The following is a 15114-nucleotide window of genomic DNA, read 5'->3' on the forward strand; positions in this document are numbered from 1 at the left end:
CTACCACGGGCTGTTAATCCCGTGGCAGAAACGTAGAGACAAGCAGAGACATGATTAGCGTAGCTGCTCTTCCATCTAAGCAAAAATAAATTGTTCAACCCAAGCTAAAAAATAATAATAATGTACATTTGATCAGATATAACTGCAGTACAAGATTATAAAATGCATTGTGTGTATGCTTGGCTAAAGAGATGTGTCTTTAATCTAGATTTAAACAGAGAGAGTGTGTCTGAACCCCGAATGTTATCAGGAAGTCTATTCCAGAGTTTGGGAGCCAAATGTGAAAAAGCTCTACCTCCTTTAGTGGACTTTGCTATCCTAGGTACTACCAAAAGTCCAGAGTTTTGCGACCTTAGGGAGCGGGTTGGATTATAGCGTGGTAGAAGACAAGTTAGGTACGCAGGAGCTAAACCATTTAGGGCCTTATAGGCAAGTAATAATAATTTGTAAATGATACGGAACTTAATAGGTAGCCAGTGCAGAGACCGTACAATTGGAGTAATATGATCATATTTTCTTGATCTGGTAAGAACTCTAGCCGCTGCATTTTGGACTATCTGTAGCTTGTTTATTGAAGATGCAGGACAACCAGCTAGCAGTGCAATACAATAGTCCAGTCTAGAGGTCATGAATGCATGAACTAGCTTTTCTGCATCAGAAACAGGTAGCATGCTTCGAAGCTTAGCAATGTTCCTGAAATGGAAGAATGCTGTTTTTGTAACATGGGAAATATGATTTTCAAAGGACAAGTTGCTGTCTAAAATAACACCCAGATTTTTGACTTTAGAGGACGTAACAGTACATCCGTCTAGTTGCAAATTATAATCCACGAGATTCTGTGTACTGTTTTTTGTTCCAATAAGTAATATCTCTGTCTTATCTGAATTTAGTAGGAGGAAATTATTGGTCATCCAATCTTTTACACTTTTTACACAATCTATTAGCTTAGATAGTTGAGAAGTTTCATCTGGTCTTGTTGAGATATATAATTGAGTATCATCAGCATAGCAATGAAAACTTATCCCGTGTTTTCTAATAATATTTCCAAGGGGCAACATGTAAATTGAAAATAGCAGAGGACCTAGGACAGATCCTTGTGGTACTCTATACTTTACTGGTGATAATTGAGATGACTCCCCATTTAAATGAACAAAGTGGTAGCGATCGGACAGGTAGGATCTAAACCATCTTAAAGCCTGTCCTTGAATACCAATATAGTTTTGTAATCGATCTATGAGTATATTATGGTCTATAGTGTCAAACGCAGCACTAAGATCAAGTAATACTAGCAATGAGGTGCAGCCTTGATCTGAAGCAAGTAGTAAGTCATTCGTAATTTTTAACAAGTGCAGTTTCTGTACTATGATTGGGCCTGAAACCTGATTGAAATTCTTCATAGAGATCATTTTTTTTGCAAAAAGGAGCATAATTGAGTAGACAACTTTTTCTAAAATTTTTGACATAAACGGAAGATTTGAAATGGGTCTGTAATTTGCCAGTTCATTTGAATCTAGTTGTGGTTTCTTAATAAGAGGCTTAATAACCGCCACCTTGAATGGTTTTGGGACGTGACCTAAATATAACGATGAGTTAATAATATTGAGAAGCGGTTTTTCTGCTACGGGTAACAACTCTTTCAGTAATTTAGTAGGTACAGGATCTAATAAACACGTTGTTGGTTTAGATGCACTGATAAGTTTATTTAGCTCTTCCTGTCTTATAGTTGTAAAGCACGGCAGTTTTTCTTTGGGTGCGATGAATGAAGCTGAAATACTAGCTGATTACCCCTACTCAATCCACTCAAGATGTTAACAAAATGCCGATTATTCTAAGCGATTGTACTACCAAGTCCTATACGCTCAACATATGGTCTGTATATTTACATTTGAATTTACATTTGAATTTTAACTATAAATGTTGACTTACAAATGGAGGTCAATGGAAGCAATCAAAATCAACAAAAGAGCAATGATATGCAAGTGCTTTAACAAGTCTCTGTTAGCCTAACACAGTATACATAGCATGGTTCTTTTAAATTTTTTTATTATTTAAAAAATAAAAATAAAACCGATAGAATAGAAAAAGAATAGAGCAACCTAGTGTTATAGGCCTTTTTGCTTTTGTTAATTGTACAATAAATAAAAAGAATACAAAAAGATTAGAAAAGCTAGTGTTAGTTTTTTTTTTTTAAAGAATAGAATTAGAACAGAGAGTGCTAGAGTTAGAGGGTCAAATAAAGATGGAAAATGTGTTTTTAGCCGATTCTTAGATGGCTAAGGACTCAGCTGCTCAGATTGAGTTGGGCAGGTTATTCCAGGAGGGAACAGTTCATTTAAAAGTCAGTGAAAGTAATTTTGTGCCTCTTTGGGATGAACAATAAAGCGATGTTCACTTGCAGAACGTAAGCTTCTAGAGGCACATAAGTCTAAAGTAAAGAATTTAGGTAAAGGGGTGTAGAGCCAGTGGTTTTGCAAGCAAATATTAATGCCTTGAATTTACGCGAGCAGCTATTGGTAGCCAGTGTAAATTGATAAAAAGAGGTGTGATGTGCATTCTTTTTGGTTCATCAAAAATGTATCTTGCTGCCACGTTTTGGATTAATTTAAAAGGTTTGATAGAACTGTCTGGAAGACCTGCCAAGAGAGCATTGCAATAGTCCAGCCTGGACAGAACAAGAACTTGAACAAGGAGTTGTGAAGCATGTTCCGAAAGAAAGGGCCTGATCTTCCTGATGTTGAATAAAGCAAATCTCTCCGCAGTTTTAGCAATGTGGTCTGAGAAAATCAGCTGATCATCAATCATAACTCCAAGGTTTCTGGCTGTTTTTGAAGGAGTCATGGTTGATGTGCCTAACTGGATGGTGAAATTGTGATGAAACTATGGGTTTGATAGAACCACAAGCAGTTCTGTCTTGGTAAGGTTGAGTTGAAGGTGATGGCTCATCATCCAGCAATAAATGTCTGTTAGACAAGCTGAGATGCGAGCAGCTATCGTCGGATCATCAGAATGGAATGAGAGGTAGAGTTGAGTGTCATCATCATAGCAGTGATATGAAAAGCCATGTTTCTGAATGACAGAACCTAGTGATACCATGTAGACAGAGAAGAGAATGGTCCAAGAACTGAGCCCTGAGGCACCCCAGTAGTTAGATGTTTTGACTTGGTTACCTCACCTCTCCGAGATACCTCGAAGGACCTTTCTGAGAGGTAAGATTCAAACCACTGGAGTGCCGTTTCTGAGATGCCCTTTGTCAATAGAATTGACAGGAGGATCTGGTGGTTAACCGTGTCAAAAGCAATGTGTGCAAGCAAGATAAGTATTGAAGATTTGTAATCCGCTCTTACAAGTCTTAGAGCTTCAACAACTGAGAGCAAGGCAGTCTTCGTTGAATGTCCACTTCTGAAACCAGACTGGTTGCTGTCGAGGAATCAGCTGAATTTAATTATTGATATATAGTTTCACACAGAGCTCAAAAGGAAAACACATAAGTTACATTATTCATCCAGACTTTATCCAGATCAAATGGTCACTGCAGCCACTTGGATCCAGTACGTATCCAGATCAGATGGTGGATCAGCACCTAGAGATGACCTCTACAGCCAGGACACCTAGATGAGCCCCAGAGACTGATCCCCATTGAAGTCCCTGTCTCCAAGACGGCCATCGGGGCAAGAACACAGGAACCAGATGATTCCTTTGCACAATCTGACTCTGCTTTAGTCTAGATTTAAACTACTGATTTTGTCTAGCCAGAGGAGAACGACACTATTTCGACAAACTATTTCCCCGTCTAAATATTGTAAAGCTGATATAAAGCTTATATCAAGCTTATGTAAAGCTGCTTTGACACAATTTGCATTGTTAAAAGCGCTATACAAATAATATTTACTTCTCTTGACTTAACTCGAGGAGGTTGTCCTGTGTGAGAAAGGAAGAGACTTGGTTGAACGCAGCTTGTTCAAGTGTTTTTGCAATGAAAGGAAGAAGGGAAACCGGTCTGTAGTTCTCTAAAATAGATGGGTTAGGGGTGGGTTTCTTAAGTAGTGGGGTTATACAAGCCTGTCTAAATGCTGAGGGATAAACACCAGTGTGAAGGGATGTGTTAATGATGTGAGTGAGTGCAGGTACAACTGCAGGAGAAATGGCTTGAAGGCGATGAGATGGAATAGGATCAAGAGGACTAGTAGTACATATTAACATTATTAACATTAATTCATTAATTCATTATTAACATTCATTAACTGTATATATTAACATTCATTTAAAATAAATTATAATAACTGTTAAACTAAAATTGCTTGTGTGTAATCAATTAATAATAATATAAATCATATTATTATTATATAAATCATATAAAATAACTAATTAATTATGATTAAAGCCAGATACATTTTTTTAGTACTAGTGGCCTTTAATTTGGAGCAAGATAAACTGGGGGAGTGACTTTTCTATTTCAGACATGTGTCACTGTGCTCACATCTGATTGGTCCAATTTCAGTTTGAGATCTCTAACTCAGAACATAACCCGCCCTGGAGCAGGTTAGCCGTGGAGTGCAAGTTATTATGGCAATAAACGCAGCTAAAATCCAAGTCACTTTCATGGTACCTAAAACCCAGGATTGGTGCAAACTAAACTGAAACTTATCTGGCCAGCCAGCTAAACTGGCTTCATGGTACAGGCCCCTGGTTTAGATCAGGATCAGAGGGCTCACAAAGCTCGATATAAATGTTCTGTCAACTCAGTTTTAACAGTTTTAACCAGAGTTTGTGATTAACATGTGACACGTGCAGCAAACAGGCAATCACAGGGAACGTGGAGAGCATCAGCAAAGCGTCAGCTGGATTCACTTCTTGCCAGAGTCAGCACAATTAACTTTTCTGCTGAAGATATAGTAAAAAATATGAAAATATATGACTATGCAAAGGAATCAACTGAATTTAATTATGTATATATAGTTTCACACAGAGCTCAAAAGGAGAACACATAAGTTGCATTATTCATATTTGTATAATTAAATTGTGGTACTTTTACTTACACTATTTCCCCGTCTAAATACTGTAAAGCTGATACAAGGCCACCCAGCTATATATATCATGCTGATGTAGAGCTGCTTTGACACAATTTGTATTGTTAAAAGCGCTATACAAATAATAGTGACTTGACTTGAATAAAAATAAAGTATTCAACTTCACTACATTTATTTTTTGCCAAAAGTACAAAAAATGACAAAGTTGCCAATGGAGAAAGTGGTGGTGTTTGATGGGCACTTTTCAATCTGCTAGGGTGGAGTCCTGCACTTCAGGAAACAGCAGACAGGTCTGACTCGGGTGCACAACCAATCAAAACTTCCAGTCAGCTGGGGGTGGGGCATTCAAACCACGCTTTGCTTTGACTGTCAATCACCGGTGTTGTTGTTTTGAATCACCATCGTTAGTGTTGCAATATTTTAGTGAATGTAAGTGAGCCATGCTCTGATTTTAAAGCTCCTGAAATGGGTCATACATCTATATTACCAGAGAAGTTTAAGCAAATATTCAACTCGGTTGATGACAGAAGAACACAGTTATTGCATGCACGGAGCAAGAATAATGTAAAGGTCTAAAATGCATGCACACAGCTCAGTTGAATGGTTTTCACATAACGGTGTTGAGTAAAAATGCACGAAGATGATGTCAAATAGTCTTTAGTTAATCCACAAGAAGGTAAATCCACAAACAGACAGGCAGGAGACACACGTATGGATGTAGTAGACCAGACCAAGGCACACTGAGCAGACAGGAACTAAATACACTGGCAAATAAAGATAAGTGACAAGACACACCTGAACATAATGACACAATCAAGGGGAGACAGAATCTAGATCAGGGAACACGTGGGGAAAACAAACTCAGTCAATGATAACTAAGAGGAACAGAACATAACTGTGACTGTACTCTCCTCTCTGGCCAGGCGTGACCACGCGCCAAAACAGAACACCAAAAGGGGAGGGATGGAGGGGACTTAGGAGGAGGTCAAAGGAGTGGATGTGGGATGGTGACAGGGGACGGCAAAGGGCACTTCAGGGGACCAACCAACGGTGGTGGAGTCCAGGCGGAGACAGAGAGCCAACAAGCCAGGGTGACGCCGAGGATCCGGAGGGCCAAGGCAACCGAGGGCCAAGGCGACCCGGCGACTGAGGCAGGGATCCGGAATGCCGCAGTGGATCCAGAGCAACTGAGGACCAAGGTGGAGTCGGAGGGAAGGATAAGCCTGACAGAGCCAGAGGGACAGAGTGATGAGGCTGGAGGCAGAGACAAGTTCTCTTCGCAAGATGGTCACCACACCAGAGTCCCTCCACAAGATGGCCGGCACTCAAGAGTCTCCTTGCAAGATGGCTGCCACGCCTGAGACCCCGGGCCAAGATAGCTGCCATGCCTGAGTCCCGCCATGCCACGGTCACCACGCCAGAGTCTCGTCATGTCACGGATACCATGCAAGTTTCCCCTAAGGATTTTTTTGGAGGGGGGGCTATATTACCTAAGCTCCTGCGGATGCAGAGCTTGGTCCAGGACAGACGAGACTGATTGCCAGTGTGATGGACCCACCACTGATGTCAGTGCGAGCAGCTGGCATCCCAATGGTCTCAACACTCTCATGTCTGTCAGGCATCCCTCGATCTATTGCACTGGGGGGGGGGGGGGGGTACATGTCACAATTCATGTCTTGTTCTACCCCGTTATGTGTTCAAGGACATTTATGTTGAAGTGTATTTTCTGTTCCCATTGTTTATTTATTCTCTCCATGTTTAGCTCTTGTTCTTTTACCTGGCTTGTTACTTCCCATGGTTACCCTTGTTAGTCATCATGGTGATTCCTTTACTTCTCCCCCTTGTCACCCTTGATTTCAAATTGCTAACTTCTAAACTGGCTAAGCATATAAAGAGAATAGATGCACATCTGATAAATCCAGAACAAACCCAATCTATGATGGCATTTACAGGATAATATCCATAGGCTTCTCAATATTATGACACATAGTTCCTCTCAACATCTCCCCTGTATGGCACTAACGTTATATGCAGAGAAAACATCCAATCGCGTATCTTTTTTTTTCAGGGTGTTAGAGATTTTTGGATTTGGCCCTAAATTCATGAAGTGGAACATGAAATGTTTTACACAGGCCTGCAGAATGTAGTCAGAGTGATATGTTTCAGAGCATATGTTTCAGATCTACTAAGCTCAGTCCTGATATTAATGGAGGAAATTGAACAATATGGAAAGTTATACAAAACTAATGTGAATAAAACTGAAGCACTAGCTCTAAATGCACACATTTCCCCTCAAATTAAAGCATCTTTTCATTTTAGAAGGTACTTGGGAACAAAAATCCTCCCAAATTTAGATAAACTACTGTGTACGAGGCCAACTACATTGATTTGGACAGGTGGTGCTGCCCCTCTCTATGGCAGGAAGAATGAATCTCCTTCCTAGATTGCCATTTCTATTCCAGGTATCACCCCTCACACCTCCGAAGTCCATGTTTTTGCTGTTGGACAGATTAACTTCCAGATTTATCTGGCAGGGAAGACGTCCCAGAATGAGATACAAAGTTCTGCAGCTACAAAAATTGCAGGGAGGCTGGGCTCTTCACAATTATATATGTTACTGGTTAGAATGTCAATTGAGAGCCATGACAGTGTGGGTATAAGATAGGTCTGATACAATATGGTTAGAAATAGAGAAGACAAATTGCTCTTGTGTGCCATTGTCAGCTATCCCCTTTTGTGAAGAAAAGAGCTTGAATAGCAGTTTAGAGAGACGGACAATGACTGCTCTTTTAGCATGGAGAGAAGTGCAGTGAAACTGGAGACACTACCCTGTCAGACATGTCATACTTAAAGAACTGTATAATATACATTGTATTCATCAGCTTCTTGCTGGTAATACATTGAAAACAGATGGTACAAGAGTTTGGATTACCAGGAGCTGACTTTTACCGATCTCTTCAATTAAGAAATATTATTTTCAAACACACAATATTGACTTACATAAAGTCACAAGTTCAGTTAAATGGAAGAAATTCAGCTGGAAATGTTCGGTCTGATTCTTTAGAACAGCAGCGGTATCCATGATGAACCTCAACCAAACGGCTCATTGCTGGAGAGACTGGGGGAAAGGCTTTGGCCAATCACACACGTACAGTATATTTTGGACTTTCCCTAAACTTTTGGAATGTGGTTTTTGATACTGCAGAGAAAAGATTGTTCACAAAATTAAATAGAGACCCCTAGTGGCTATTCTTGGGGCGAGAATAAAAGATGTGAAATCTAAGGAGGGGAAGTATATACTCCAAATACTGTTTGTAATTGCAAAAGAATGTGTGTGTGTGTGTGTATATATATATATATATATATATATATATATATATATATATATATATATATATATATATATATATATATATATATATATATATAAATTAATTATATTCATATAATTTAATAAAAAAATAAGTTGGAAAAATAGCCATGACCCCTTTAAGACTGAATCCGCAAAGATTTGGATAAAATTTACTATTGAAGCATATAAGTACAGTAAGAGTGTTCAATTAACAGTGATGTTGAACAGTGTTTTCAAGTGATGTCAAACTGCACACTGAACTTTAAACCCCATCATATAAATAGTCTTTGATGTTTGAGATTTATGGTTTAATCACATCACAGGGTAAACATTTTAGCATCTGATTCAGACACAAGAGGGCACACAGCTAGAGGCGCACATCTCTGATAAATGACAAATGGAGATCCGCTCGTTCATCTTGTTAGCGTTTGTCTGTCATCCGTGTCTTGCAAGCTGTGTGATGGATGATGTGACAACAACACAACAGGCATCACATCTCCTAATTGATCACAACAAAAGCATTTACACAGCAGGACAGCCCATGACTCTTTGCTGCAAACTATGGCAGCTCAAGCCTGAAAGTGCATTATAATACACCTTTATAAATCCATTTTGTATCTACTGTTTCATTGCCCATTTCTCTGAGCTGGCAGACAGTTGGGGATGATTGCATTGAAGTGCCACTTTTCCATACCTTGGAAGAATATTAATTTTGCTTTCTCCGTCTGAATTGATACAATCGTTTGCTTCTCTCTGCTGGATGCTGCATTGTTAGAGTCATTGCGCTTCCTGGAATATAACACTTCTTGCACATGTAATACAAATATCCATAGAAACTCATCTTCACAGATTGGTTGAGAGGTTTTTTTTTGTTTTACAGAGCAAATATGTACTCAACAAGATGTTTTGGCAAATAAACAGCATGTGTTGAATGTGGTTACAACAAAAGACATACTCCTCCAGGGTAAAAATGAAAACATGAAGCTAGAGTATATTTTCTGAAGAAAATGTGAGTACTTCTTGACCAAGCAAAACTCACCGCTACAATGCTAGAGAGCTGTGGGTAGTTGCTACAGTGTTTTCTGGTTTTCAGTATGTTATAATGCAAAGTCAGTATTTGTATCTGTAACAATGGTGCAATTATTTGTATCATTGTTTCAGTAAAGTCAAATGAGGACGAGGCTGCCCTGTTGAAAATAAAAAACTGAATATGCTGGCTAAGTATGTTTTGAAGCATGACTGCATGGTTTGAGCTGGTCCTGCGCAGGAGCTAGTTGCTTAGAACCAGCACATGACCAGCTAAGGACCAAATCATGACCAGCTAAGGACCAGCTTAAACCAGATCAAACCAGCAGCCATTCTTCAAAACATACCTAACCAGCATATGCCCTTCAGCGTTAAAATATATAAAATATACCTTATAGCAGTGGTCTCAAACTCAGTTCCTGGAGGGCCACAGCTCTGTAGAGTTAAACTCCAACCAGCTCCACCTCTCACCTGCTTGTAAGTTTCTAGTAATCCTGCTGAAGAGCTTGATTAGGTGTGTTTGATTAGGGCTGGAGCTAAACTCTGCACAGCTGTGGTCCTCCATGAATTGAGTTTGAGACTAATGCCTAATATATTTCATATAATGGTTTCAATTTATTTTGATGGTCCCTTTAACACATTCTGTTGACTAAGTAACATTTCACCTACATATCTACTGATTCTCATTAGAGTGTTAGTCAGAGGTGGGTAGAGTACCCAAAAACTGTACTCAAGTAAAAGTACTTGAATAAATATTTACTCAAGTAAAAGTAAAAGTCTGAATAGTTACTTGAGTAAGAGTAAAAAAGTATCGATTAAAAAAACTACTCAAGTAGTTAGTTACTTTGGATCATATCATACCTGTTCACAATCAAGAAATCACTTAAATAGGACCTGCCTGACAAAGTGAAGTAGACCAAAAGATCCTCAAAAGCTACACATCATGTTGAGATCCAAAGAAATTCAGGAACAAATGAGAAAGAAAGTAATTGAGATCTATCAGTCTGGAAAAGGTTATAAAGCCATTTCTAAAGCTTTGGGACTCCAGCGAACCACAGTGGCAAAAACATGGAACAGTGGTGAACCTTCCCAGGAGTGGCCGGCCGACCAAATTTACCCCAAGAGCACAGCGACGACTCATCCAAGAGATCACAAAAGACCCCACAACAACATATAAAGAACTGCAGGCCTCACTTGCCTCAGTTAAGGTCAGTGTTCATGACTCCACCATAAGAAAGAGACTGGGCAAAAATGGCCTGCATGGCAGAGTTCCAAGACGAAAACCGCTGCTGAGCAAAAAGAACATAAAGGCTCGTCTCAGTTTTGCCAGAAAACATCTTGATGATCCCCAAGACTTTTGGGAAAATACTCTGTGGACTGACGAGACAAAAGTTGAACTTTTTAGAAGGTGTGTGCCCCGTTACATATGGCGTAAAAGTAACACAGCATTTAAGAAAAAGAACATCATACCAACAGTAAAATATGGTGGTGGTAGTGTGATGGTCTGGGGCTGTTTTGCTGCTTCAGGACCTGGGAGACTTGCTGTGATAAATGGAACCATGAATTCAGCTGTCTACCAAAAAACCTTGAAGGACAATGTCTGGCTATCTGTTCGTGACCTCAAGCTGAAGCGAACTTGGGTTCTGCAGCAGGACAATGATCCAAAACACACCGGCAAATCCACCTCTGAATGGCTGAAGAAAAACAAAATGAAGACTTTGGAGTGCCCTAGTCAAAGTCCTGACCTGAATCCTATTGAGATGCTGTGGCATGACCTTAAAAAGGCGGTTCATGCTCGAAAAACCTCCAATGTGGCTGAGTTGCAACAATTCTGCCAAGATGAGTGGTCCAAAATTCCTCCACAGCGCTGTAACAGACTCATTGCAAGTTATCACAAACGCTTGATTGCAGTTGTTGCTGCAAAGGGTGGCCCAATCAGTTATTAGGTTTAGGGGGCAAGCACTTTTTCACACAGGGCCATGTGGGTTTGGATTTTGTTTTCCCTTCATAATAAAAAACCTCATTCAAAAACTGCATGTTGTGTTTACTTGTTATCTTTGATTAATATTTAAATTTGTTTGATGATCTGAAACATTAAAGTGTGACAAACATGCAAAAAAATACATGCAAAAAAACATGCAAAAAAAATCAGGAAGGGGGCCAACACTTTTTCACACCACTGTATTTAGATACAATTTATCAAGCATTCTGCGTTAGTTCAGGCAGGCCTCGTAGTCAAGCTCCGCTACTAGCTGATTGGAGAAATTCAAACCCGGCCTCTATCAGCTGATCCAACTCCCAAGCTCTCAATTGGCAAATCTCAAACAGGGCGCCTTACTTAAACCCGTCTTCTGTTTGCTTGCTTTGCTGCTTCCTCTGTACGCTGCTTGCAGGGACGTCACTGTATGTTGCCGTACCATGAAATTGCACTTGTTTTTGACATTACTCACCCAGCTGGTTATTATGTCTTCTGCTGCCAATAAAGAAGATCCGTGGGTCGAATCAATCGGAGAATCTCAACATCAAAGCCAAACAGGGGAAGCTATTCTAGATGAGAACAATGTTTCTGTCCGTCGGAGCACTCGTTTGGCAAGTAAATCCTCTTGTCCTCCCGGAATTAGCGACTGGCCTCTGCCTAAGATATTGGAAGTTCTGTTTAAAAGCCATATCCCGGTTCCAACCGGAGCTACTCATGAGGAACTGTTTACCTTGCTTTGTGAAAGTATTGATGTCCCAGCTCCCCAGTCTCCACCTCCTCCTCAAATCTCCGGCAAGAAAAATATGCAGAAAAGAAAAAACCTCGAGCCGGCTTCCACTTCGGCCACTGGTGCACCCAAACGGGCATGTGGTCTTTCCAGCTCAGCCCGATCAAGCCAAAACAATGATCCAGTGTTGTCAACATTGTCAAGTATCCAGTCTTCGATCTCTGACATGAACTCCAGAATCCAGGCTCTGGAGTCTGGCTCAGCATCCAGGATCTCAAAAAATCTTCTCCTCTCCGGTCCGGCTTCGTCGAACACCGCGTCAACCACGGTCACGGTGCAACCACCTGGAGCCGAGCAACAGGTTGATGACGTCATTCTGGCGACAATCCCGCGGAGGACTATGGGAAGTGCAGTTCCCATGTCCACTGGTTCTACATTGTTTTCGCCAACTGCTGCAATCTCCCATCAGTTGAGAAGCCAAATAATCGCAGGTAATGATGTTAACCTTGTAAAAATATTACTGGGCCCAGAATTAAGCGACGGGCGTGTTGTTGATTGTGGCGATGTGTCCGTCATGCTTAAAGACAATGACCCCCGACTTTCAAAAACTTTGACTCTGGCTGAATTTATTGTAGCATTTGGAGTTTTCAGAGATGTTATATGCGAAGTTTTTCCGTCTTGTAGAGCCGAGCTAGACACGTATCTGGCTATAATTGCTGACTTAGCTCTCACATATGGAGGAACTCTCTTTTATGAATATCATAAATCTTTCTCCTCAAAAGCTGCCATGTTCATTCAGCGATTCAATCAGAGACTGGACTGGTCTGTAGTCGACTTAACTCTCATCAGCAGACACTTTACCGGTCATCAAGCTCTCTCCTGCTCGATCTGTGGCTCTCACACTCACACGCCCAATCTATGCCCAAAAACTGTCGCTCTCTAATCTCCTAAACCTGGCTCAAGCTTGCAAACTGATCCTAAGGTGATGCCATTTGCCACTCCACTGTGTTATAATTTTAATGAAAATGTTTGCAAATTCTATAACTGTAAATATGTTCATGCTTGTAGTTACTGTGGAGACGGCCACCCCAAATCTGTGTGCCCGAGACGAACACGCTTTATCAGAAAGGAGAAAAATAAATAAATCCATCAACCCCAGTCAACATTTCAAAGCTGGGTCGGGCGTTGAGAAATCACCCTAATCGCTGTTTCGTCAATTACTTAATAACTGGTCTTATTCAAGGTTTTTTTGCAGGGTTATCTTGGATGCCAGATTATTCTCTAGTATGTAAAAACTTGCTTTCAGCTTTAAAGGAGCCTGAAGTAGTCGATTCTCTGGTAGAGAAGGAGGTTAAGAAAGGATTTATGATTGGGCCATTTGATGATCCTCCCTTTTCAGTCTATCGAATTAATCCGATAGGAATCGCGACTCATAAATATTCAGGGAAAAAGCGTTTAATCATTGATCTATCTGCCCCTCATAATGATGCAGCTCAAAGTGTTAACAGTTTAATTCCTCTAGCTCCTTTTTCTCTGTTTTACGCTACCATTGATGATGCAATCAAGTTCATCAAAAAAGCAGGTCGGGGTGCGTGGCTCACAAAAGCAGATATCTCGGACGCTTTTAAAGTCATGCCTTTACATCCATCGCAATGGCATTTATTTGGCGTTAAATGGCAAAATAAGTTGTATTTTTCGGTTAGGCTCACCTTTGGCTGTCGCAGTAGTCCAAAAATATTTGATACTCTGTCAGAGGCGCTGTGTTGGATTCTTCTCAATAACTGCAAATTGCCGTTCGTACTTCATCTCTTAGATGATTTTTTGCTAGTTGATTACCCACATGTTAAGCCGGACCGTTGCATCTCGGCGCTAAAGTGCACCTTCAACGATTTGGGTGTTCCTCTTTCCGAGGAGAAAACACTAGGTCCTCTTAAAGCCATTGGATTTTTAGGCATCACATTAGATTCTAACTTAATGCAAGCTTCCCTGCCGTCAGAGAAATTAAATCGCATTAGAGAAGTTATGAGAAATGCAAAAAAATCTACATCTTTTTCTAAAAGAGATTTGCTCTCTTTACTCGGCCATCTTAATTTCGCCATGCAAATAATTCCACAGGGAAGGTCTTTCATAGCCAGGCTCCTTGACCTTAATGACTCTTAAAGACCTTAATGAAATAGTTACCCTAGATGAAGGTTGTAGATCAGATCTCCGATTCTGGTCTTTGCTCCTTATTAACTGGAACGGCATCTCGTTTTTCTATTATGATGAGCTGGAGTCTTCTGCAACCCTTAAATTATACACAGATGCCGCGCCTTCCGTTGGTTTTGGGGGGGTATTTAATGGTCAGTGGTTCGCTAGTGCATGGCCAAATGAACTGCTATCTGTACCTGTTAATACCCTGTCAACTGCTTTGTTGGAGTTGTACCCTATCGTGATAGCTTGTATTTTGTGGGGTAAGCACTGGTCAAGGAAACAAATTATGTTCTTCTGTGACAATGAAGCAACTGTCAATATTATTAATAAGGGTCGCTCCTCCGTACCGTTTATAAACCGTTTTGTTAGGCGCCTTACTTGGTTATCCGTATTGGGTAACTTCAATCTTCGGGCTGCTCACATTCCTGGCTTAAACAACCAAATTGCTGATTCTTTGTCTCGGTTTGAATTTCAGAAATTCCACCTCCTGTGCCGGGAGGCAGCACCATCCAGCCTGGTCTGTCCCTCTTTCAGCCAAACTGTACTAGACTAGACATGACCTTTCAATCATATTTGCACTCTGCCGCTCACTATATGCGTAATGGTCTAGCTAAAACTACATTAAAAAAGTAAGACTCTGCTTGGTCTCACTTCAGTTCTTTCTGTGCAACTCTCTCCGTAGCTGTACTTCCAGTCAATGTTTCATGTGTTAGTGCTTTTATAGTCCACTGTTATGAATCAAGAAAAATGCAGCCTTCAAGCATCAAAAGTATGGTCGCTGGTATTGGATTGGATTGGATTCAATTTATTG

This window comes from Barbus barbus, assembly GCF_936440315.1.
Source record: "Barbus barbus genome assembly, chromosome: 17".
Classification (NCBI taxonomy): domain Eukaryota; kingdom Metazoa; phylum Chordata; class Actinopteri; order Cypriniformes; family Cyprinidae; genus Barbus; species Barbus barbus.